This window comes from Meriones unguiculatus, chromosome 19, assembly GCF_030254825.1.
Source record: "Meriones unguiculatus strain TT.TT164.6M chromosome 19, Bangor_MerUng_6.1, whole genome shotgun sequence".
NCBI classification, from domain to species: Eukaryota; Metazoa; Chordata; class Mammalia; order Rodentia; family Muridae; genus Meriones; species Meriones unguiculatus.
The window spans coordinates 24569705-24595416 of NC_083366.1; the positions used below are offsets into that span (position 1 = coordinate 24569705).

General features: G+C 38.5%; 1 long non-coding RNA gene across 1 annotated transcript in view; it reads right to left on the reverse strand.

Annotated features, from left to right (window-relative positions):
- Positions 1 to 236: 236 nt before the first annotated feature.
- Positions 237 to 25712, reverse strand: part of LOC132649299 (uncharacterized) — a 52951-nt gene continuing 27475 nt past the window's right edge. Inside the window, exon 2 of the long non-coding RNA XR_009587736.1 lies at positions 237 to 543. This is a non-coding gene — a long non-coding RNA (uncharacterized LOC132649299). The remainder of the gene's footprint in view (positions 544 to 25712) is intronic.

Sequence of the window (25712 nt, forward strand, 5' to 3'; positions counted from 1 at the left end):
TGGTATGAAAGGTAAGCTAATCCTCCACAAAATGACACTAAGTGTACTTTGTTAATGTATACATAAGGTCTTAGTGAGGAAACACAAAATCCCATCATTGTTTCTGGGGAACTTGGGTGAGGTCCTCGATAAGAAACCCTGCAATTAAAGAAGAAACTTTTTTGTAAAAATTTAGTCTTAAGGATGCATATTAAAAAAAAAAAAATAAGCTAACTTTTGTCCAATGAGGAGCACAATTTGGTTTTAATTTTTTATTTATAACTACAACACCTGATGCGTCTAAAACAAAAAGGGGGAACTGTAGAGAGCTGCGTTATGCCGCGCCTTAAAGATGGAGCTGGTTTCCGCCTTCCACCTTCCCGATGGTGAGTGCTCTCTGTCACAAACAACTCCACATTTGGCTAAGGCTGAGGATCTGGCTTGCTTCCATGTATGTGGTCTGCATTGCCCATGTGGCACCCTGGGGTTGGCTACCCAGAGGCTATATAAGCTGTGGGCTGGCTTTCCCCAGGGTCCGATGATTGTTCAAGGTTCCTGAATAAACTGCATTAAAAAAAAAAAAAAGATGATTATAAGAAGCGATCACTATGAGCTGATGATGCCCCAGATAAGAACCCATAATTCAGACTTAAAATTGTTACACTAAAAAGTGTTTTAAAATGTTACAGTCACAGTCAATTATCTATGTGTAGCTATATTCTATAAGCACTCTGGGCAAATTCTTTTTAATTATTGTGGCAGTAGCTAAAAATGCCCAAAACAAAAAAATATTAAGAAAGTCACTCACTCGTTCATGTATATCTATTGATTCTATGAGCTTTTACATCTAATTATAAGGCGTACTGATGGTACTGTAGTATCCAAAGTACAGGGTGGATCATCACCTAAGGTCCTCCCAGCAGTAAGGGACAGACATAAAATGCTATGGGATCTGACTACCATAATCATAGCTCCTAAACCAATCAGTGCATTACCTATTATGACTGTGGTTGATGTCACTGGGACATTCCTATGATCGCTATACTCTTCTGAGTCCTAATGAGTACTTATTCTTGGGTTACATACAATAGTTCTATGAAGCAAGAATTATGCGTCCATTTTTTTTTTTTTTTTCAGAACAAGAACCAAAGACACAGGACCGCTAAGTAAATTGCCTTAAAAAAAAATCACACAGTGCAAAAATAGCACGACCAATCCTTGTATCAAGGTAATAAACTCAATAGACTGCAAGCTTAGCTATTGCTTACACTAGGCCGAGGATGCACTGAAGTGTTTTCAAATATCGTGCCAGACCTTGAGGCGATGGTGATAAACTTCACTCGCTTCCTATTTCTAAACACTTCGCAACTGAGATTATGTGAATTCATCAGGGTTTTCCAGAGAAGTAGACCCACATAGATAAGCAGACAGATTTTCTACACAATTGTCTCATGCAATTCTGAAAACTGAGAGGTTCCAGAAGCTGCAGTCAGCCAAAGGAAACCTGAGACTGCCAATAGTTTTATCCTACTCTAAGATTAAAGGCCTTAGAATCAGAGACTCTGATAATTTAATTTCTTGTCCAAGGGCCTTGCCTCAAGAACAGATGTTTCAGTTTGAGTCTAAAAGAAAAAAAAAATGACTAATTTTCTAGGTGAAGTAATTATAAAAATTGGAGTTCCTCATACTTGGGACAGATTGCTATTTTGTTTTTTTGTTTGTTTGTTTGTTTTGTTTTGTTTTTGTTTTTGTTTTGCTGTTTTTGTTTTTGTTTTTTTCAGGTCTTTAAATGTTTGGACTGATGTGAGCCATTCATACCAGGGAAAAGAATCTTACTTAGTCCCTAGCCTATAGTTTCCTGCTAGATCTTAATTTCCTCCACAAATACTCACATGGTCACCTCACTTTTCATTGCTCCAGAACAGTGGACCCATAAAATTATACACTGTGCTAGCACACACCAGTGTTACTAAAGTAGCTTTGTGCTACTGACATACAAAAAAAATATAGTTAAATGTTGTCATCTTTATTATTCTAACCCTTCATTCTTTGAGTCTATGCCATGTAGTTTCTGATTCTGATTTTACAGACTGTGTGAATTTTCTTGATGCATGGGCCATGTTTCCAGAGTAGAATTAGGAAGCAAGTATCACACATTGTTGTGTGGTCTTGATCAAGTCCACATTTCCATCTTAGATTCTACTTTTGAAATTTTCAATACCCCTCAATAACTATGGGTCAATGGCATGTGTTAACTTCTGTTGTTTTTACAAATGGCTTTCTTAGTGGGACTAGAAATAATACATGATGAGACAAAGGGAATCAAAGATGAAGAGCATACTGGGCATAAAATTGTTCTGCTTCTAATTAGGATAAACAAAAATAGATTGCATTTATGATATTCCCAGGTAACTGTCTATAGACTAAACTGGAAATAAAATTTTAGAATAAAGAACAAGGTAAATGAGATTTTGCTCAAGAAAAGTTTACTATGCAGGAAAAAGAAAATTTATATATTTATATATTTAACTTTCTAAGAAGTATTCAATTAAAACTCACTATGTTCTGAGTGCCTTTCTGAAAGCTGTGAATAAATAACCAGGCTGAACAAAGTCATGGGATTTTTTTTTTTTTTTGCATCTTAAAATTAAAATGGTGAAGGTAAACAGTATCGTAACAAATACATAGCTGATTCAATAACAATATGGATGAAAAGCAATGAAAGAAGTACTGATTATTTGATGTAAGGCAGGCAAGCAATATCACAAATTGATTCTTGAAAAGAAATGACACAGATGTGAAGGAAAGAAAGGATGGGCCATGAAGAAATATGCTCTAATAATCTCTATACATGAGTTGCATATTGGGAAAGATTTTGAAGTGGCAGATTCTCAGCATCACTAAGAGTGTTGAGAGTCACTAAGAGTGACAGAGTAGAGTGAGTTTGTGTGACAAAACATTTCCTGGGGAAATGTTTCCTCATCCAAGATAAGGATCCCATGACAACACCTCGTAAGGATCCCACCAAAGTGAAACTTGATAAACCAGTGAGTGTAACTGGAGTTACATAGAGAAATATGGATGAAGAGTTACTTACGGGAGCATTAATAACTCAAAGACAACTGTGTCATCCAAGCCCACCCCAACACAAGTGACAGTTCATAAAATCTGGGAATCTGGATCATACTTCCTATCATATAGGCAGATCAACAGTCCAGAAAGTGTCCTTTCCATGTACCTCAGTAGATCTAAACCTCTTCTAGGCAGACTAGCTGGTTACTACTTCTTCCAGAGAGTTGGTCTGGTATCAGAGTCTTCTTTGCAGCTTGGCTTCTGAGTCTTTGCAGGTTTTATTGCTTACTCTGGTAGGAAGGAACTCAGTGAATTCTAGTCAGTTTTAGGGTCTTCCTGGAGCTATTTGAGTTCTTTGTCTAACTTAAGGAGCTTGAATTCAAAATGGAATGCTTCTACCTGGGAGAAAACTGTTGCATAGCATTTCACCTCTTACAACTGTTCCATACTCTCTTCCTCAATGACTCCTGAACCTTGGAATTGGTGACTACAGATAATATCCACTTAATGGCTAAGAAACAGACCACCATGTCACAGTAACATCATTTGTTCTCTGGACCTTCACCAGTGGAGATGAATTGAGGCTAGCAACAACAGCGATCTAAGGTTGTAAACACACGTTTGAAAGGTACATGACATCCATCTAGGAAAAAAAAAATGTAAGTTGCTTCTTCGTAGGGACATATTTCCTCCCCAGCTGAGTTCATCTTTATTTCATCCTGGCTTACAGTAGCAGATGAAAACTCTCTCTTCTGGAGTAGGTCTTAAATTCAATCAAAGCCTGTAGGTATTACCCATGAGAGCTGAGCCACTGTTGTACAAGCAGGCACATCTTACCTGGTATGACAGTATTTTGGTATGGAAAATCCACAGCCAAGCAGGAATGTTGGTGGTAGTTCTCCATCAGCAGTCTACATACTCTCTTCTGGCTCTATGAAAGCCAGCCTGCAGGGTGGACCATCCCAGTCCAAACCCAGCTTAATTTCTCTGTGTCCTACAATCATAGCACACACATGGAGTGTCTTCGGCAACATGGTCTCATTGTCTAGTTTGTGTGTACAGCCAACACCAATAGCAGTAGCCTTTATGGTTGTGTGGTCTCATGTTCCTCCTTGGGGAACAACTCACAGGAGAGTGGCCCATATCTGGTACTAAAGTTTTCATTCTGTAGCCTTATGGTCTTGGGGAGTGTCCTTTTCCACTCCATGCAGTGTACCTTTGGACTTTTTTCCTTTCAACTACCCCAGCCCCAGTAGGGTTGTAAGATATGTGGAAGTGGCAGTGCATCTGGTTGTAACTCCAGTAGCTTTCTGAATATGATAAATACCCAGAGGTTAGCATTATTTTATCTATATTGAGAAACCTTTTCCAGAGAACTGGCAGGATGAGGCATTATCCTGAATTATCATCCCACAACCGATAGTGGACTTACAAAGATAACCTTGGTGAAGCTCTCTGAAAGTCTGTTGTCATATCTTCTCAGCAAATGTTAGGTGATCCCAGAAGTTCATAACAAAGAAAATACTAAAGTCAAACATAAGCAAAGTCTAATATGGTGTGGAAAGCTTCCATCTAGTTGTGTCAATTGCTTCTTCCACAAATCAAGGGTGGGTATAGAGCATTGACAAAAGACGTTAACTTCATTAGCTCCCTCTAACTCTGAGTCATTCTCTCTGAGCCATTAACTTTACATATGCCAGAGCTCTTACACAGCAGATTCTGACAGTTCTCCACCCCTGATGTATTCAGTGGGCCTGACTTAATCTGCTCATACCTGCTCAGGACCAAAGGTAAGATAATCTTGCCCTCCATGTCACACCTGCTCTCTTCCTGGGTCAAAGAGGCCCTGAGTTGATACTGTGTCCGTAGCTGTAGGTGTTGTCTCTCCACCCACCAGAACTGACTCTTCCTGACTGGGTAAACTATCCTCACCTTTAGCATAACATTTTGCTATAGGGATATGAGTTGAGAGAATATCTTGTGTATCGTATAGAAACTTTACATGTAACAATCAATCTGATGGCCAACAGCTGAGGTGAGAAGCACAGGGTAGGACGTCTGGCAGGTAGAAAGGATTCTGTGATAAAGCCAGACATGGGACACTTGTCAGCAAGATGTGAGAAGGAGGGATGCATTGTACCTCAACACAGGTAACCAGCCTTGTAAAATAATGTAGATGAGTATAAATGAGTTATTAAGCTAGTCAGAGAAGAGCCTAGCTATATCACCTAGGTTTTTTTTTTTTTTAATAAAATTTTTTGTCTCATGAGTCATTATGCTGGGAGCTAGGGTGCAGGAGGAAAATCACTGATATTATCACAACATATATGTACCGTCCTTAGTCTGGGGGTATACTTGCCTATGCCCGGGACAGGATCAGCAGGATCTTTGCATGCATTTTTCTACAATGGATGTTCATTGTTAAGTGATCCTCGAGTTTTAGAGATTTTCAGAAATTCTTTGGCACACAATTTAGCTTTCTGACTTTTTTTTTTTTTTTTTACCCCTTTAGAGATTACAGTTTGACACAATTATTGCCACATTTGTCTCTGAGAATCCCAGATAGACCTGTTCCGCTTTTACCATTTGCTTATTTCATTTATCTTGTTCTTGTACTTTATGGATATTAGTTACATGCTGGTCTAAGTCATGGAGATCTGCCAAACACTCTCCAACTTAGTAAAGATTTTGCCCCACAAAAGGACTCAGCAAAGCCAACAAAGCTCCATTCCAGCCCTGAGGTTTTGTAGGCTTAGATTTTTCACAAACCTAATTTGCCTAGGATTCTTAAATGCTTCTACTATCCTTTCAACCCATTGACTGGAGGTAGGGGAGAAAAAGGGTTATTAAGAACCTTTATAGGCATGAACCTTTATAGGCATATTTCCTTTGGGCTATTCCACTGTTCATTGTTCAGGAATCAGCAGTCCAGTCCAAAATCCAGCACCAAACAACAACATGAGTCAGCACAGTTTAGCAGAAACAGCAAGTCTCCCGGTGCCCTCTCACAAGATAGCTTCTTGCTGAACACCACATGACACAACTTAGTCTGCAAAGAAACCAGAAACTTCCACTTCACGGTCCCCTCTGTATCAACCAATTCTTTAACTTGTCTGGAACATAGTTCTACCTGGGCCAGAACTGTTATTCTAACACAGTTTTTTCTTATTTCTTGTTTCTTCATTAGTGTGTTTCCTTCTATTGTACTTTATTCCCAGACATTTATGGGAACTTCAGTTAGAGATGACAAAGTGTTGTGAATGGCTTTGATTTCCCACATAGTATCTGAGGTTATGAAACCTTTCCCTTAAGGATGGAGAGAAGTCACATGACAGTTTTCCTGCCTCTACAGCTGTCAACTTGTTGCCATCCAGTCCTGTGTCCCACAGGCTCTCAAGCCATGCTAAAACAGGCTCTTTCATTGTTTATTAAAAAGTCTTCCCTAAGTCCAGCAGTTTAGATGGAGAGTAGATCCTTGTTACTCTAGTTCTTGTGCTGGAGCATTGCTAAAGTCCCCATCTGCATGCTGGATTATAAGTCTCCTTTCCTTCTTTCTTTTCTATTGAAGGCAGATCTGTGGTATATCTTCTATTGTTTTTACCATGGTCTCCTCCTCCTTACTCAGATTCTTTTCATAGATTCCAGATTCTGAGGAAGGGGTTTTGAGCATGTATCTAAATTATACTTTCATTTCTCTATGGCCCCCTATCCCTAAAAAGTGGCCAAGACCTCCATCTCATCTCCTCATTTATATACTTTACTCCCTGAATCAGAGGCAAGGATGCCACTGAATCTTCCTTTCTTGTTGCAAATGCTCCTTTATGAAGAAAGAAAGAAAGAAAGAAAGAAAGAAAGAAAGAAAGAAAGAAAGAAAGAAAGGAAGGAAGGAAGGAAGGAAGGAAGGAAGGAAGGAAGGAAGGAAGGAAGGAAGAAAGAGAAAGATCCTGCTTGGCTGCCATCTCTGTCTCAGATGCATTTCCAGCTGCACAACAGTGGCCAGGCTGGTTGCCACAGTCTTGACCCTTGTGTGCTAATCTCAATGACTGCGAAATTTTCTCCAAACCTTTAACTGTTTTCAGAGTGTCTCCAGGTTCATGTTGTGAACCCCAATCATCCATCAGGCATGCCACCCCAAACCACATAGATAAAGACTGCCATCCTAGGATTCCTCCCACAGACACTACTGATTCTGACGACTCAGACTTAGTTTCACTTTTCACTTACCCATAGCAAGCATGAAACTCCTGCCACAGCACAAAGGCACATCAACATACACCACACAGGAATTGTATCAGAACTGCCTCCAAACATGATTCCTCCTTAGGCTTTGGAGGCTCGGTTGTACACCTTGCTACCCCAAACCAGGACTATGGTACTCACTCCACCCCAACTCATCCTTTGTCCAGGTGTCAGTTATGTTGTGTGACAAAACTTTTTTTGGAGAGATACAACACACAAATCTATGCATCCCAGATAGGGAACCCATTGACAGAGCAAAGTCCAGCTTCATGAACCATGAGTTTTGTTGGAGTTACTTACAGGAATATGGTCGAAGGGTTACTTATAGGAGCAGCAATGACTCAAACATACCTGCATCATCACAGTCCACCCCAACACAGATGACCGCTCGCAAAAGTTGGGAACCTGAATCATACTTCACATCCTACAGGCAGCTCAACAAGTTTGAAATCATTCATTCTAGGTCAAAACCTCTTTCAGGCAGCTTCCTTCTCCAAGCAGCTGGTCTGCTATCAGAGTCTTCTTTTCAGCTTTTCTTGTATGAGTCTTCTTTGAAGGTTTTATTGTTTACGTTGCTGGGGAAGGTCCCAGGGAATCTACTCAGTTTCAGAGCCTTCCTGAAGCTATTTTGAGTTGTTTACCATTATGTTTAAGGAGCTTCTGCAGGATGGACTGTTTGAATTTCTGAGGAAACTGTTGCACAATAACAGGTGAACAAGACATGTAGGAGACAAAGCCTGAATAATGAGTACAGACCCTGGAACTTCTGTAAAGTAAATGAGAAGCCATTTTAGTTGTTGCAGTGCCATGTTGTAACTCTACTTGTATTCCAAAGGGGTTGTTGTGGATGTTTTTATTAAGAAGTAAGCTGGTAATAGGACACTGTGGATCTGGAAGGAGAGGTAATAGTCTTTGGTAGTGAATAATGTCTGTGAGAACCCAGCATGATAAGCTTTCAAGTAAAGAGTTTCTACTGGATTCCATATCTACTGTATTTTATTTTAATTTTGAGAGCGGCTCATAAAGACCATATAAGAAAAATCAAATCAAATAAAACTTCCTGCTTTGGGGCTATAAAGGGAGAGAGAAACTTACTCCATTCTTTGATGGAAATCTTGTAATTAAACAGGTTTGGGGGCATCATATATTTATCTTTGGACATAGCATTAGTGAAATACAGGTTATTTCACCCTGACATAAAACAAGTGATGAAGCAACTGAGGCTGAGGTCTAAGGAGGAAGGTTGGAGATGCAACAAGGAAGTCTTTAGATGAGAAGTGGATGTTCTGCCATGCAATGGAGCTAGACAATGCCAGTGAGAGAGTGAATTCCAGGCCCCAAGCCCCAGGATGTCAGAGTGTGAGGAGGAACAATCAGAGTAGGAGAGGAACCCAGGAGAATATATATCCTTGTAGGGCATGGAAAGCAACAACAACAAACCAAGCCCAAAACACCCACATCTTCATGATTAAGAATCTGCTTATGTGGACCTATCTGCATTGCCCACGTGGCACGCCTGGGTTGGCTACCCAGAGGCTATTTAAGCTGTGGGCTGGCTTTCCCCAGGGTCCGAGGATTGTTCAAGGTTCCTGAATAAACTGCATTGAAAAAAAAAATGACAAGGAAAAGTACCTATACCTTTCGTACAAACACAATCTGTTTAAAAGTATTTTTGATCTGAAGTTGGCTGAGTAAGTAGACAGAGAACCCTCAGATAAGGAGGCTGAAAATTAACTTTAAAAACAACTGTATGGAAAAATATGTTTATACAGCTAGGATTTCATCACCAACCTGTTTTTCGTGATTCTTTCATGTAGTTATATGTATTAACTTCTTAGATATAGAGATATAGTTTTCCTATCTGCTTCAGATTAGAGTTGGAAGGTACATTGAAAGAAAGAATGGAAAAAGGAAAAAAAAAAGGGGGGTGGGCATCCCAGTATTTACCACCAGAGCAATACATATGTATAAAATAAGAAATTTAAAAAAAAAAAGAATCTGCTTAGCCACATGTCACAAAAATATCAGAGGAGATAACAGTTGGGATCTCATGGCTGGATTTAGTGGCATGGCTACTAGCAGGTGGTCTTCAGGAAAGCTGTTGAATAACAGCAATGTGCTAGTAACCAAACCTGACACAGGGGCTTCAAAGAGAAGAAGAAATCCAGATAGACAGTGTGGATAGCAGGTGAATGAAAATAGGTACATGGAAAAAAATAGGTACATGCTTGATGAGGAGAGATCAAACAGTTTAAAAAAAAAGATAGATGAGCTGAATTGTGATGAGGAACAAGAAGGCTTGAGTCAGTCTCGGATTGACAGGAAGAGGCTCAGGAAGAGAAGGTGCACAGAAAGGCAGCATCTTGTGTTGTGGCCTGAATTACAGCGCCTATAGCATGGCCTCAGATTCAGCAGTTAGAAACTGACTTGAATTTTTTTTTTAAGAGAGTAGTCTCATTTGGCCAAATTTCAGAGGAATAAGGGATATTTGGGATATAGGTAGACAGAGCTTGACAGCTCAGTCTATTTCAAGAAATGGAATATTTAAAAGAAGGAAAGATTAGGAAGAATATTTGCAATGATTTTAAAAATATCATTACTCTGTTTATTGTAAAGTGCATATATTTTCATATTTTAACAACTCCAGAACTGGAACACATCTTGCAGTTGATGGCATTTTACTATTTAATTTCCATTCTAGGAGATGCATAATGTACTAATGGTGCACTTTATTATTGATATTGCCTTCAACTTGATAAAATATAAGCATGTGATGAGTGACTAAGCTCAATAAAGGGAACTGTTTAATTGAATATAAAGGTGCAGGAGAAAGAAATTGAAATAGACTATTTGAACAGCTTTTTCCTTCTGTACACATTTGACAAGTGAACGGGGATTTTTATTGTCATAATTTTATGTTTAAACTAGAAGAAGAAAAGCATGAGGAGTTTGGTCTAAAGGAATGGGAAACTAGGGGTTATCAAAAACTGGGAGGGATACAGTAGCAAAATGACATGTTCATTGGCAGGAGGGGGTATTGGCAAAGGGAAAGGAGTCAGAAATGTGTAATCAGAAAGGGAATCCCTGGGAAAGAAAGATACAAAAATAGGTACTGGAGATTGTAGGTATGTCCTTTGAACACATTCTAGAAGGGAAACAAAGATTGTAGTTAGAGTTGTTGGACCAATGAAACCCATAAAACTTGATTGTAGGGAGTGAGGGCAGTCAGTATGACATCGGTGGATAATGGCCTGAGATACTGGGTGGAAGTACTGAATTGCTCACAGGTCCTCAAGGAACACAGAAATCAGACTCCAAGTACACTAAATAACAAGATATGAATGAGAGGAAGGCATTAGCTTTGAAAGAGGTCAGAGAAAAATCATGCCCAGAAATATTTAAACTAGTAAAAAAATAAAAATAAATTAAAAAAAAAAAACTTGCTAGCTACACCTTCCTCACAGAGCTCATTTAGCCCTCATGAAAATCCAATGTTTGCTGTTACTATCTTCAGCCTGCAGAGAAAAAAAAAAAAAAAAAAAAAAAAAAAAAAAAAAAAAAAAAAAAAAAAAAAAAAACATAGGAACTGAGGCTTGTGCAACTAATACAGTATTTGAGTAAGAAGTTGGCACTGGAAGTGTCTCTTTACTAGAAGACGCTGTGTTCCAAGGCGAGGCTTAGGTATTCCATCAATTCCTGAAATGAAGAGTCACAGCGGAGCCAGTGACCAAAACCAACTGAGATCCAAAGTGAGTATTCAGGGCCAGGGGTAATTTCTTAAAGTGTTCTTGTGTCTCATGATGGTGTTCAGGCCACAATGTGCCTTTACATATCACCACCTCAGAGATGTACAAAGAAGGACCAAACAGTTGTCCTGTTTATTTGGGGGCTCTGAGAGCTTGTACTCTTACCTGCATGAGGTAAGGGCAAAAATAAATAAATATATACTTCTCATATCTTTTGCCCAATTCCACTTCTGTCTGGAAATCTCCCTGGCAGGTCCTTACAAATCAGGTCAGATACTGGACAGATTTCTGCTCTAAGCATCTCTGGAAGCCCTGGTACTGCTGGTCCATAGTAGCAGAGATGTTCTGGGGACTATTTCCCCAAATGCAGACACTAAGCATCATGACCATACTATTTTCCATAACTATTCAGGAATCCTTGGTTTATTAAACAGGTACTGGAGAGTATGAAAGCAAACTTCAAAAAAACATAGCCTAGTAAAAGAGGATCCTTTGTCCCTAACCCAATGTAAAGTAGCCTAGTCTTTTTTTTTTTTCATTTTCCACCAAAGAATAATATTGATTAAATTGCTATAGATCATCAGTGACAGTCTAACTTGAGCCTAGTTTTTTTCTGATTCCAAAGCTACTGGACTTTTGCCCAGACAGCTTTGCCTCTCTTTTCATCAGAGAACAGTTTATTTTTTTTTAACCATGGTATTTTTTTTAACCATGAGTTTTGAATAGAGTCAAATTAAAAGAAGTAAATCCATTTCCACAAAGACCTGTAAAAATGCAAGATTCAAATTGGTAGGAAATTGATAACAAAATCTTGTTTAATTTAAAATAACCATCCTGTGCTAGTTTAGCCAAGAACTGATCTCATTTTCAATTATTTGTAGACTGAAGACAAGCTAGATCACTCATCTGATGATTATTATAAATCATGTTCAGATATGAAAATTTCAGTTCTGGGTCCATAAATATGGGATTCCCGTGCTTCTATTTTCTTGCATAATTTTTGGCCAGTCTTTCATAGCATAATCTAACAAGCATTCTAATAAATAAATCTAAGACATTATGTGTGAGAACTCTTTTATATTCGTGACACTTTCCTTGTGGTTGGTTACACAGTGTATGTGTTACACAAAGAAATGTGACATTGGAGATGTTTCAGATGCTACCACTTTAAAGTTCTTACCTTTCACTTTGTTGGACATGCAAATCTAAGCAGAGGAAGGGGAGAGACTGGTGTGATGTGGGGAATTCATGGGTTCATTCTCAAGGAATCTAAGATGCAAAGAGCCTCAGTAAATGGTCAGGCAGTGAGAAGGAGTCTGTTTCCCTGCCATTTGACAGGGAACATATTGTAACAAGTCTAGGTTATGCTGATGATAAAGGAAAGGAGAGAGCCATCCAGGAATGAGGAGATAGTGATAATCTGATGACTTACATGATTTGAGCTGCTACAGCAAGATACCTTAGGCTGAGTAATTTACAGACATCACTTTTCTTAGTTCCATAAACTGAAAGGTTCCAGATTAAAGCACTATCATATCCATAACTAATGAAGACACATGTTCTAACTTATTAATGATGACGTTTCACTACATCTGTACATAGTACGAGAGGCAGCAACCCACTCCTGGGTCTCCTTCCAAGGTAAATAATCTCATTCTTGAGACACTGTCTTCATGATGAGATCCCTTTTCAAAGGATTTGCTTCCTAAGATATTCATCTTGGGGGCTATTGTGTGACATTTCTTGGAGAACAATGAACAGATACCTCTTCACCCCACATAGGCACCAATAGCACATCCAATAAATCATTCTACGCCAACCCAGCTCAGTGAACCTATGAGCTTTCAGGAATATGAGTAGCTAGCTCAAAGACAGCTACCTCACAGAAAAATGCCTATACCAGCATGGGTGAAGATTCACAAAATCTTCGTTCTTAGAGCTTTTTGCTCAACTTTCAAGCAGCTTGGCTGTCAAGAGTCCTTCAGCAACACCTCCTATTCTATAACTGTGAGAAAGGTCAGGTAACTCTGTTAATACCCTCAGGTTCCTATGTCTAATAATTCGCACGAGCTTCCCTTCTTTCTCCAAGGAGTATTTTAATTCCGAGGAAATGGCTTTTCAACATGTATGAAACCCAAGCATATAAACCTGAGATGTGAAGGGCTGGTGATATATCTTTATATAGTGTGCTTGCCTGGCATGCATAAAAGTTCAGGATTTTATCCCCAGCACTGCATGCAATTGGGCACAAGCTACATGAACATTTTAATTCCAGCCCTCCGGAGGTGAAGGCAGGAGGATGGAGCTTTAAGCTCATCTTCAACTTGCATGGGCTATATGCAATTCTCTCTCAAAAATTTTATTTTTAAGTGAACAAAACAAAAGAGTAAAATACGTTGACGTAAAGTTGGGGTGGAGAACCCAGAAATGCACTTCATTGTACTGAATATATCATATATTACACATCTACTTGTGTGCATCCATGTGTGTAACATTAGTTACTGTTTTACAGATGGCTCTAGTGCCTTAAATTGTCTAAGTTGTTAAGAACAGATGCCAGGAAGGAAATCTATGATACTGATGCCAGGCTTTACAATTTCAGTGCCATAACCCTTCCCAGGTTAAATTGAAGCCATTTCCCAACAGAAAATGGGCCATTACTGAAGAGAGGGCCTCACACTTAGCCTTCACCTAAGTTCTGTCCGTGAGGGATGATTTCTGCGGAGAAATAGATCCCCTTTCAAGTTTTCTCTCCTCGGCTCTAATAGTTTCAGTCAGTAGCCTCAAAGAAGAATCACTGTCTGACGAGGCACCACTGGACTCATCTTGGTCAGTGGAGACAAGTATTAAACATATAGGGAAAAAGTTGCCCTTCTTTCTCTTTATTATAGCCTTTCTATTTTAAAGGGGGAGAAATGATATTTTTAAAACTTCAAAGAAAGGCCAGCAAGATGGTGCACTGTATTAAGTTGCTTTCTGTCAAACTTCATGTTCTGAGTTTGGTGAATGGATTGTTCATGATGGGAGGAGAGATGGACTCTTAAAAGTTGTACTTGGACTGCTACACACACACACACACACACACACACAAACAAACAAACAAACAAATGCAATAAAAGTAAATAAAACTTCCAGGGAAACAGTGCATTATTTCTTTACCTAGAAGTAAAGATTGCTCAGCAGGACAGTGATATGATAGACTGCTTTAGCCAAGTCCCAAAAGGACAAAGAGAAAACCAGCTGACAGGCAGCTGGAGGCAGGAGACCTCTGGGAGGCTGATGTGTTCTATCATGTGATGGAGTGTCTGTAACAGAGGACTACATTCTTCCCTAGTTCTTAGCCAGCCTTGTTCTGCAATCAGATGATATGCCTTCCAAGCAAAACATCTTTTTTGAAATGTTTCTCAACTGTTGGCTCATTTCTTAAAAGTTAGTTGTGCATATCCGCTCACAATTAATGCACATATGCCAAAGGTGGTTTCAAAGCACTTGGTTTAGACCCAGGAAAGAAGACAGGAGCTTTTGAAGCTTGTCAGTATCTTCTGTTATTCCTCCCTCATAAACCACAAAGCGCTCCACACCCATGCTGAAGGTCATGAAGGCTGTTGGAAAACACACATTTAGCAATTACATTTGCCCATGGAGAAGCTGGAAAGATGGATCAGGGGTTAAGAACTACCTGCTTGCAAAGCACCCGAATAGTGTTTCTAACATGACCTGTGAAGAGGTGCGCAAACCACCTGTAACTGCAATTAAAATAAGTCTTTAAATTTGGCCATGGAGGGTTCCCATGCATCACCAGTCTAAAACTCATTTTGTCTTCTGTTGTCCTGAGAAATCAAAATTCTGAACACCCCATCCCAGAATGGCCAGGTTGCTAATATTGAAATAACTTCTTAACTTCTCTCTTTGCTTTCATATTCCTCTTGAAACTTTTCTCTTTAATCACTAGTTCTCAAACTTTTGTTTATCTGTCAACACATCTAGAGGTGGGCACACACTCTCAGCTATTACCTTGTATAGGAACATGTCCCCTATCACCCTGCCCATCTACCCACTGCCTAGCAGACTCTCCCATAAATCTCTGTTCCTCCTTAGGAGACACTCAGTGTCTATTCCACACCAGACGAAAGCCCCTCTTCCAAGAAGAGTTTTTCTACTAGTGGAGAATGCAGAGCTATGAAGATGCTGGGGCCACAAAGTTTCAAAGCTTAGTATGCAGAGTCATCTAGAGAGCCTGCCCTAATAGTTTCTGGCTCAGTAGTCATGAACTGGGACACCTTTTCCAACAAGTCTTCTAGCATCCCAGTCTTGCCGATCCACCAGGGACACCACAAGTGTGAAGTCATTCAACTGCAATTATCAGCCCCATTTTTTCAGGCATATCCACATGTTGACCGGAGGCTACAATGAGTTAATGCACCCAATTGTGCTCAAGGTTTGCCTGCATTAAGTCAAAGACAGCCTAGCTCTGCTCAGTACCAACTAGTTTTGTCATTTGCTAAGATTATATATATGTATATAGAAATATCCATCTGTTAATATATATATAATGTGTACATATATATATATATATATATATATATATATATATACACATACATATATGTGTTTGTGTGTATACATTTGCTAAGATGTCCTTGGACCTCTGTACACAAACACAGAAACACACACGAGTGCCCACACACACACATACAAAGAAAGAAAACAATGGCAATAAAACAAATAACACTTCAAGGAAAATGATATATCATTGCTTTACCTACAAGTAAAGATTGCTCAGAAGGACAATGATGTGATAGGCTGCCTTCCAGTTTTAGCCAATTTCCAAAAGGACAAAGAGACAAACAGCTGATCCATCTTAACAAATGGATATATAAATATATTCAATAAGGCTTGGGCCCAAAGATTGTGACTACGTAAAAGAAAAACATAGTAGTTAGATTCCAGGTCTCACTGGCATAGAAGAATGAGTTCTGGTTAAAACAAAACAAAACAAAACAAAAAAACAAAGGAACCCCTTTATAGTTTATACTATATAGCTGTGTCTGTTCCAGTGTTAAAGAACAGGAGCTACCTTCTGGACCCATTAAAGCAGAAACACTGGCATGTTTAGAAATAATCTCACTTATCTACACTAGAAATAACCATGAGCACAAAATTAAATTCAGGAATAAAATTCAACAGGAAAGGCTTGAGGAAAGAGACCTTGGAGAGAAAGAAGGAGGTAATACACTTAGAGTTGATGTTTTCTCTGGGGATTTGGCATTAGTATAAGTTTATCAGCATCTGGGTACTAGAACTGTTTGCAAAGACCACCCCATTCTCCATGAAACAGAATTACACACAGGAAAGGAAATGCTTTACGGAAGATACCACTTGAGATAGCTGTAAACTTCTGTTGTTTTGCTTTTTGCCTCTTTAGTCACAGAAACGCACTGTTTGTATTCTCAGTAGGTTGTAGCCTTGTTGGAATGATGAGCTACACAATGTGGGAGAGCAGCCCAGTTCAAAATCTTTGGAAGTATATAAACACAACTTTCAAATATCTGAGGAAGGATGTACAGCAAACAAGTTTAATAACTTAAGTGACTCTGGTCTGCCATTTGAACCAAAAAGGCAGAAATATGCAGAAAGGAGGCATGCTTGCCTTAGCTCACTGTTAGCCTATCTCTTCTCTAAGCAGTGATTCCAAATCTCCAAATAAACAGACTGTTCACTTTCTCCGATGATAGCTAAGCCTTCATGTCCTGAAGTTGAAAAGACTCACTTCGCTCGGGTCCTGAGCTAAGCCCATTCCGCCACGCTGCCTCCCAGAAGGACATCAGCATGTGTAGAAGGTTTAGTGTAGCCTATCCTGGGCACATGCTAGCTGAAGCAAGCACAAGGATACACTCCAAAGAAACATTCAGGGATGAATGCATGATATTTTCAAGATGAAATCTGAGATACATTTGCCAAAAGTCAGCATTTCATGGCTCCTGTTTTAGAAGTTGATGTTGGCATTCAATTGGCTCATTCCTTATGCAGAGACTCTGAGAGGGAGCCAAACACCAACATGACCGTATAATTGCTTGGTGGATTGTAGACTCTCAGTATGAGTGCGTGAATGTGTGCTTATGATTTGTGTCTGAGTGCATATATGTGTATGTAGATGCACACCTCTTTATGAGGTAGTTCTATCTCACATTACATAGGACCTTCTTCCTATATAAAATGGCCCCGGGGTCCGAGGATTGTTCAATGTTCCTGAATAAACTGCATTGAAAAAAAAATGCATTGGAAAAAAAAAATGCTTATCAATCAGATGAATGTTTTGGGTGAAGATAAACTCCAGGTAGAACACATAAGACATGAAATACAGTTAGGGATGGGCTTCTTAATTGTGGTTCAATTAAATATTTCAGAATCAGCAGACAAACTTGACAGAGAAGGGATGGACTGGATATTGTTTAGGACAGACAGGATGATTGGCTTCCAGAGAACACAATCTACTGTGTTATCAGACTTCCTAGTCTGAAAAAAAAATGCCTTTGAACAAAATTTTTGTTATGGGCCTCAATTATTATAGATTCTGATTAATCCCCTCAAGCTTTAATCAAAGTTTTGAATTGCTAATCTGTTAAGCCTAAATTATATTTGTATCTAACATAGATAAATCATAGGAACTGAATGAGTTAACATATATTCATGGAATTATATTGTCTAGATTGTATAAAATATTTTTATCAATTGCATAATCAAAAATGGAATTCACAATAAAAATGACTTTGTGTTAAAAAATAAATAAATAAATAAAATGGCCTCCTTCCTTTTTATATGGCTTCAGTAATCCCTGCATGGTTCAAAACTCAGTTTAAATGTCATTTCTTTAAAGTGTTCACTCAGAACACTGGAATCAAAAAAATCTTGCAAATTATCTTATTGTCACCATTCCTTTCTTCTACACAGTTAAACATTTTACAGTAATATATGCATTTGGACATTTATTTAAAACCCATTGCCCTGAAGACAGACCTGAAGACAGACTTTTTTTTAATAACCATAGACAAAATGTCATACTCTTTTACACCCAGAAATAATGCGTGGTTCATGAATGAATATAGGAATCAGTGAATAAGTAAAAAAATGAAGATAATATATATATATGTATACATGAATATGTAAGTATAGAGGTCTGAATATATGTTGTGACCCACAGAGTGTTTTTATTAATTAATTTACTTTTTATTAATACAGCTTATTCACTTTGTATCCCAGCTGTAGCCTCCTCCCTCATCACCTTCCAAACTCATCATCCCTCCATCTTCTCCTCCCATGCCCCTCCCCCAGTCCACTGATAGGGGAGGTCCTTCTCCTCTTCTATTACACAGATGCTTTTATCAACTGTATTCTAATTTGAAGTTCTGTTTTTATTAATTTATATGTAAATTATTATTTGATTTAGAAATGATTACATTTGCTAAAGTATAAATTACTACTTTTAATAATGTACTATTTGTAACATCAATTCTTTATTAATGTAATAACAAATATTATTATAACTGTATTATTACCAATTAGTGCTCTATTCTATAAACTGGATAGAAAAGTTAATCTTTTGTGTTAGTAAAGTTTCTAAACTGGTAAGCTCAGTTCTTATTTCAACTTAATTTCTAATCCTTACGTGGCATTTCCATGGATATAGCCAAACATGTATTTTTGTATCCCATCAAGATTTAGAAGAGAAGATTTTCAATTTCTAGTTAGTTTGATTTTTCTAGCAATGCTGGGTGATGAGAACTGTGTTTAACATTAGGCTCAGAGTAAGTCATAAATATGCATAGCTCCCAACTGTGCACCAAACTGCGTTGAGCTTTGGATTGGGAAAGGAGTAGCCTGCTATTTTGCCAGCCTCCCTGCTTCACCTTCTTTCAAGCTTCTTTCTCTACCCACAATGATGTTGCCCCTTGCCAGTCAATGGCATCTGTAGCTCAGCCTCACTAGCCAAAGAAATGCAAAAACCGTACAGGCAAGCAAGAAGATAAGAAGAGAAACAACCCAATACATAGAGAATAATCAATAAACCCTACTAGCTGCCGTTAAGAGATCATTCAATCTGTCTATCTGTCTGTCTATCTATCTATCTATCTATCTCATGTGTGTGTGTGTGTGTGCACGCGCACGAGTGCCTTTGTAGCCAAAAGTTAACAATGTGTCTCATCTTTGCTCACACTCCTCCTCATTGTTTGAAGTAAACTTTTACTGAACAGCATTTCGTTGATTTGGCTAGGCTGGCTAGTCAATGAGTTTCAAGAACCCACCTGTCTGTCAGTCCCAGTACTGGTGTTTCAGATGTATACCGTCACGTCTTGTATTTTGTACGGATGCTATGACTCTAAAGTTGGTCCTCATGCATGCCCAGCAGGTCATTTCTCCAGCCCCTTGAAATGCAGAGGATAGAAGAAAAAATAGCTTTTTTCTCACCTGTCACTCCATCTTCAAACTACAGTTATTCTGTTCTTTGTAGGTAAGGTGTGGGAAAAATTAGCAGGAATAGAGACTGCTAGGCCAGTTCCTCAAGAACAACCTCTAGTTCAGTCAAACGGGTATAATCAATGAATGCTAGGCAGTAACAAGTAAGACTTGTATTTTCTCTCAAGAGATATTCCATGTCCTGCTGGCTTGATTTTATATACTTCTTATTGATCTAAGCTGCTCTTCTAAGATGACCTTATTTAGAGGCTGTAGGGCTTATGACTACCTGCAAAGTCTCCAGAGGAGCAGTGAAAATTCTCAGGAATGAGTCAGTTGACTCAGAATCTTTTGAGTTCCTCTGATCTGAAGATACTGATTTTTCTAAGGTTTGGTCAATGAGCATTCATGGCCATGATCTACTGAAGGAGTTAAATGTGACTCAGACAGATAAGAAGCAAGTACTCTGCTGGGGAAATGGCTCAGCACATAAAGCACTTTCCTAACAGACATGAAGAACTGAGTTTGATGTAGTGTGTGCCTATCAGCCTAGTACTGGGCTGGGGAGGGCTGAGAATAGGTGATTCTAGGAAGCATTCTGGCTGGCCAGTCTAGTTCAAACACCAAGCTTCACACTAACTGGAGGTGGTGGTGGTGACAATGATGATATAGTAACATGACAAGCAACTGAAGAGCATGTTAGTCAAAATGTGGCCCCCACAGGTACCCTTGTGGGTGTGCACACAAGTTTGTACACATCCCATGCAAATGCACACATATAAACATCCACCAAGAAAAAAAGATAAATAAATACATACATAAATATAATTAAAAAATAAACAGCTCTAATGCAACTTTTTGAAAAGATTTTACTTAGGAAAAAATAAGAGCATGCATTCAATTCTACTCCTGTTCTCTCATAATAATTTTTGCTATTTTAGGGTGAAAATAATATCAACTGTTTTGCTGTATGTGAAAATTGTCTGTTTCCCTGATTTGTTTTACAGCATCTCTATTTCTCCAGATATGATTTTATATGACACCCTGCTGGTATTTTCAGAGTTAAAGCATTACATGTAAGCTCTGGTGCCAAATGGTACAGAAAGTTTTGCAAAACTATGGAAGGAAAGAGAGTGATAGGTTTATTTTAAGATCATAAAATTTTTATTAGTTTTTCTTCCTCCTCTACACTGGTTGCTCTTGCTTTAAAAGTCCTCTGGCATTTAACTGGCAATAAAAGGGGCAAAACAAACTGTTCCTTCCTTTAGATTGTGCAATTTTATGGTTCTGTTTTAGACTGACCAAATTTGCCTCTTTAAAAAATATGCATGTTCAACTGCCTTATTTTTATAAAGCAGTGGTACCATGATTTGGTTAATACAGAGTAAGTAAGAGAGTGGGTTTGTATGTGCCTAAAGTTTTACAAAGACACTTAGCCACAGTCTGAATTTAAGTGACCTTGATAGTGTTTATTCTCCAGCTAGCCAATAGCATGCAGCTAAATCAAAGATGCCTGAGCTCATTTTGAATCTAATCTATCTAGATAGTGCAAGCAAATACAGACTCTGTTAGCCCACAGCTACTGTGTTGGTGGCTGGAGAATCACCTCACCTCAGCTGTAGAGTTATGCATTTACAGTATGATTTTGAAGTAACTGTCATGGGTAGATACTTTGACATTCAGTCTGTACCCAAATGTTTGATCACACAGGGAACACCATCCAAAAGAAATAAATTTGAGATCACCGCACTGATTCTGCCCTACCGGCTTTAAAGTCTTTCCTATGTGTCTTCACATAGATCTACACACTACACATTAATGGGTCATTATCAACCAGAGCATTAAGGGTCAGCATGTTACTTAGCCAGGACAAAAAGAAAGACTGAATTTTAAAGGAGTTGACACATGTAAAGATAAAATTTGAAGAATTTGGAGAAAAAAAGACTTTTCTCCAGTATGTTTTGCCTCCAAGGCAAGTAAAGCAATAAACTCCATTATTAAATAACTTTCTGGTTTTCACATCTTTCTATTGCCTTTATTTATTTGTTAGTTTCTTCATTTATTTCTGGTATGGTCATAGAAACAGTCTGAAATGAAAAGGTTATTGTATTATATTTGGGACTGCAGAAATAGCTTCCACTTTCTCTTCCTCATACTTACCTTTCTCCAGGGACTTCAGCACTTCTTTTCAATAACTACACAGCATTATTATACTGTACTGTGTGTGTGTGTGTGTGTGTGTGTGTGTGTGTGAGCATGTGTGCATGTAAGTCAGAGAACAACAAGGGTCTCTCCTTGGGATCCGGAAACATAGTCATCTTAGTTTGAAAGAGGTCTCTCACAGGCTTGGAACTTTCTACTTTGGCTAGGCTGGCTGGCCAGCAAGCCGCAAAGATCTGAATGTCTCTACCTTCCCAGTAGTGAATTACAAGGTCATGCTACCTAGTCATGCTTTTTCACATGGGTTCTGGAGCTCACACTCAGGTCTTCATGACTGCATAAAATTCTATTTTACTGACTGAACTGTTAACCTAGCCCTTGTGTTTTCTATAATACAATTTTATCTTCTTGCCTTCTTAATCAAGAATGTTATAAAAGAAACATTGTTGTTTAATTTCTTTGGAAAATTCCAGAATACTGGTGTCTTGTGTGCCATATCTACTAGGTCTTCATTACCACTCTGGTGAGTGTTCACCTTTGGATCACTACCAATCACAGGCAGCATAAGCAGCAGCTCCATATATTGTAGTTGAGAAGTCAAACCACACCCAATCTCTTAATTCCTCTACCAATGCACTGTTGAAGTCTATCCATCTGTACTTGTTTTCACAAAAAAAGTATTTTGCATCTTTATAATTAAGCAACCTAATTTTATTTATAACTTAATTAGAAAAATTAAATGTTTAATTATATATTGTCTCTCTTTATCTTCAGTAATTATTTCTGCTTTAAAGTGGGATTGTTTGGGGCCTGACAAAAATAGTGTGTACAACCGGTCTCATATTTATTTTAGATACTCCCCTATACATATATACGTACATGTGCATATGTATATAGACACAAGAAATATTTATTTACACATTTATTAATTTATATGATGATATCTTATATTACATATGTTTAAGTATAATGCCAGTTACAACAAAAAAGTGACATCAGTTAAAGAAAAGAAAATTTATTTGAATTGCCAAAATTTTTAAAATTCTTGTAAATTTTTGCTTATTATAACTATATTATTATTATATTCTATGTGTACAGGTGCATATCTGTGGACCATATGCATGCCTGGCACATGCAAAAGCCAGGAAAGAGCATCAGATTACCTAGAAAAGGGTGATAGACAATTGTAAACTGCCATTTTGGGTGCTGGGAATTGAACCTGGCTCCTCTGGAAGAAGAGCCAATGCTCTTAACCACTGAGCCATCTCTTGAGCCACCTGATCTTTTAATTCTTAACATTTTATTTGTCTTGTAAAAAGCAATTAGCTGGACAATTTAAAATCTACTATTAAAATGTTTGTATTTCATCTAGCATATTTACTGTCTCCCTTTATCATTGATTTCTCCTTCTGGAATTCCAGTTGTCTTTGGTCAACAATCATGCCAAAGTTTCAAGTGCTCAATTTTATAAATAAACATTCTAGCATTTTAAAACTCTACACTGTTTTGAGGTCCAGTTCAAATGTTACAGTTCCCTATGCTGTCCTTCCCAAGATGTGAACCACTCCTTTGTTTAAAGTATACAGGCTGAATCAACTTCCCATCTCATTAAGTGGCTACTGAATACTTAACTTGGTACTGCACTGCTTATACTTAGGACTCAGTCCTATCTTTGGTTTCAGGCCTCTACTGGATTGGAGGTTGGAACTTATATAGCAGACAAAAGACTTTGGTGTGTTTACATTTAGTATTTTACTGAAGAGTTCTAATTGCCCAGAGTACCTATGCTTTTTCCTGATCTGTTGTTCTTTATTTCTAGAAATTTTCTCCTAACCCTGGGCAAATGTTCTGAGCTCCGTATTTCCAAAGCTTTGTTTAAACAAAGTGTAACTACATAAGGGAAAATGGATAAGGCCAAGGAACACATACAACTTCCAGATAACTGAATCACAGCTTCTAAAAGACAGTTCTTTTGTCTCCATGCTTCTTTCCACATATTCTGACCAAGTAATGTTCATAGCTAAGAAAATATCTGGGAGCAGTGGATGCAAACCAACAGACAGAAGTATCCTTTGGTTTTCATAAAGAAGTCAGGATTCAATCAGCAACTTTCCTCCTCCCTAGTTCAAGTCAATGATTCAAAGACGCTTCGGTATATATCCTGCATTTTAATTCTTACTTTGACAGTTCTGTAAATTAGACTTGCCCTTTTTTAGGGGGGTTGGAAGCAATTGATGCAGTTTGCAGGTCTTCATACTTATTTTCAAAAAATAGTGCAAGCAAAAAGTTAAGTTGATTAAAGAACGTTTCAGATGCAAACAGGAAACTTTCATCTCTGGCTCTCCTTGTTAAAGCTTGGGAGCAGCTCTGTCCATTGCGACTGTTATGTCCTGGACACAACCTGTACTTCCTGAGAGTTCTTAGCTATTGCACAGTGTGGCAAATTTCATTCTTAGTAACTCAACTGTGGACATTTTTTTTTCTGTACCATGCGTGACTTTGGCTTTAGACTTCAGAGTTGATGGCTTTCAATAAACCCGTAAGTGTCTCACATGTTCACTTCCTCGATTTTCTTTTTCTTTACAATCCTAAGGAGACACATTCAGAACCCTTGAGACTATTATAACCTATGACTTCTACTCACCCTCTTCCAATTTGGCCAGTGACACTGTGGATATTGTTATATCAGGTATATTTTCCAGTTAGCTGCCTGCCTCTAATTGTGTAATTCACAGTACAAATTTGACTTTTTTAAAAATTGCACCTATTTTATTTCATGTTGTGTTTTGACTCCAACTCTGTTTCACTATTTTGTGATTAGATTTCAGTTAGCTGCCACACTTGTTTAACCTTATTAAAATTATATATCCATTTATAATACATATTATATCACATTATGCTATCGTGTTATTCCAGCATCTAAGAGTGATTTTATGATCCTTCTGGCTCTCACTCTCTGTGCATTTACCCCTTGAGACATTTTTCTGTGTTTAACCTTTGATGTTCATCCTGTAAAAATTTTCAAATGATTTACTTCTTTTTTATTAATTATTTTTATTTGTATTAATTACAGTTTATCCACTTTGTATCCCCCCTGTAGCTACATCCCTCCTCCCCTCCTAATCCCACCCTTCCTCCCTCTTCTCCACCCATGCCCCTCCCCAAGTCCACTGATAGGGGAGGTCCTCCTCTCCTTCCTTCTGACCCTAGTCTATCAGGTCTCATCAGGAGTGGCTGCATTGTCTTCCTCTGTGGGCTGGTAATGCTGCTTCCCCCTCAGGGGGAGGTGATCAAAGAGCAGGGCAATCAGTTCATGTCAGAGAGAGTCCCTGTTCCCATTACTATGGAATCCACTATGGACACTGAACTGCGATGGGCTACATCTGTGCAGGGGTTCTAGGTTATCTCCATGAATGGTCCTTGGTTGGAGTATTCTATCTAGCTTATTTTCACAATTTTCCTGATCGTATATTTGTCAGGTAGTTAACTTAATATGTATCAGGCGAGGGAGCATGGTCCTGCCCCGGGAGACTAATTTGAGTACCTTGTTTATTTCTCTATTCTTAGCTTCAGGATTACAGATTTGAGCTCTTCTTGCATTCCTCTGCAAAGTATATTGATTTGTGGCACAATTTCATATTGAAAATGTAGCTATTGGGATCTCTTCCAGCCCATACTCTCCAGACCTGAGCTTCCCTGCCACAGATACACATGCACACACACAAGCACACACACACTTATTTTCTACCAGAACTTATACTTTCCCCCAAAGAAAAAGCTGACTGCAGTCTGCAGCCCACATCTGACTTTCAGCTTTTACTTTGAGATTTAAGTGGCACCATAATCATTTGGGTGTAGTAGCACAGTGATCACTAATCTTTTTTTGAAAGTTTAACAGGACTTTGCATGTGGGGTGTGTATGTGCACCTGGTCATGTGTGTGCTGCTATGTATGGAAGACAGAAAACAACACTGGCTGTCACTAATCAGGAGCCACAGGACAGGGCCTGTTGCTGCTATAGAATTCACCAGTTAGGCTGCCGAGCCAGGAAGACCGCAGGGG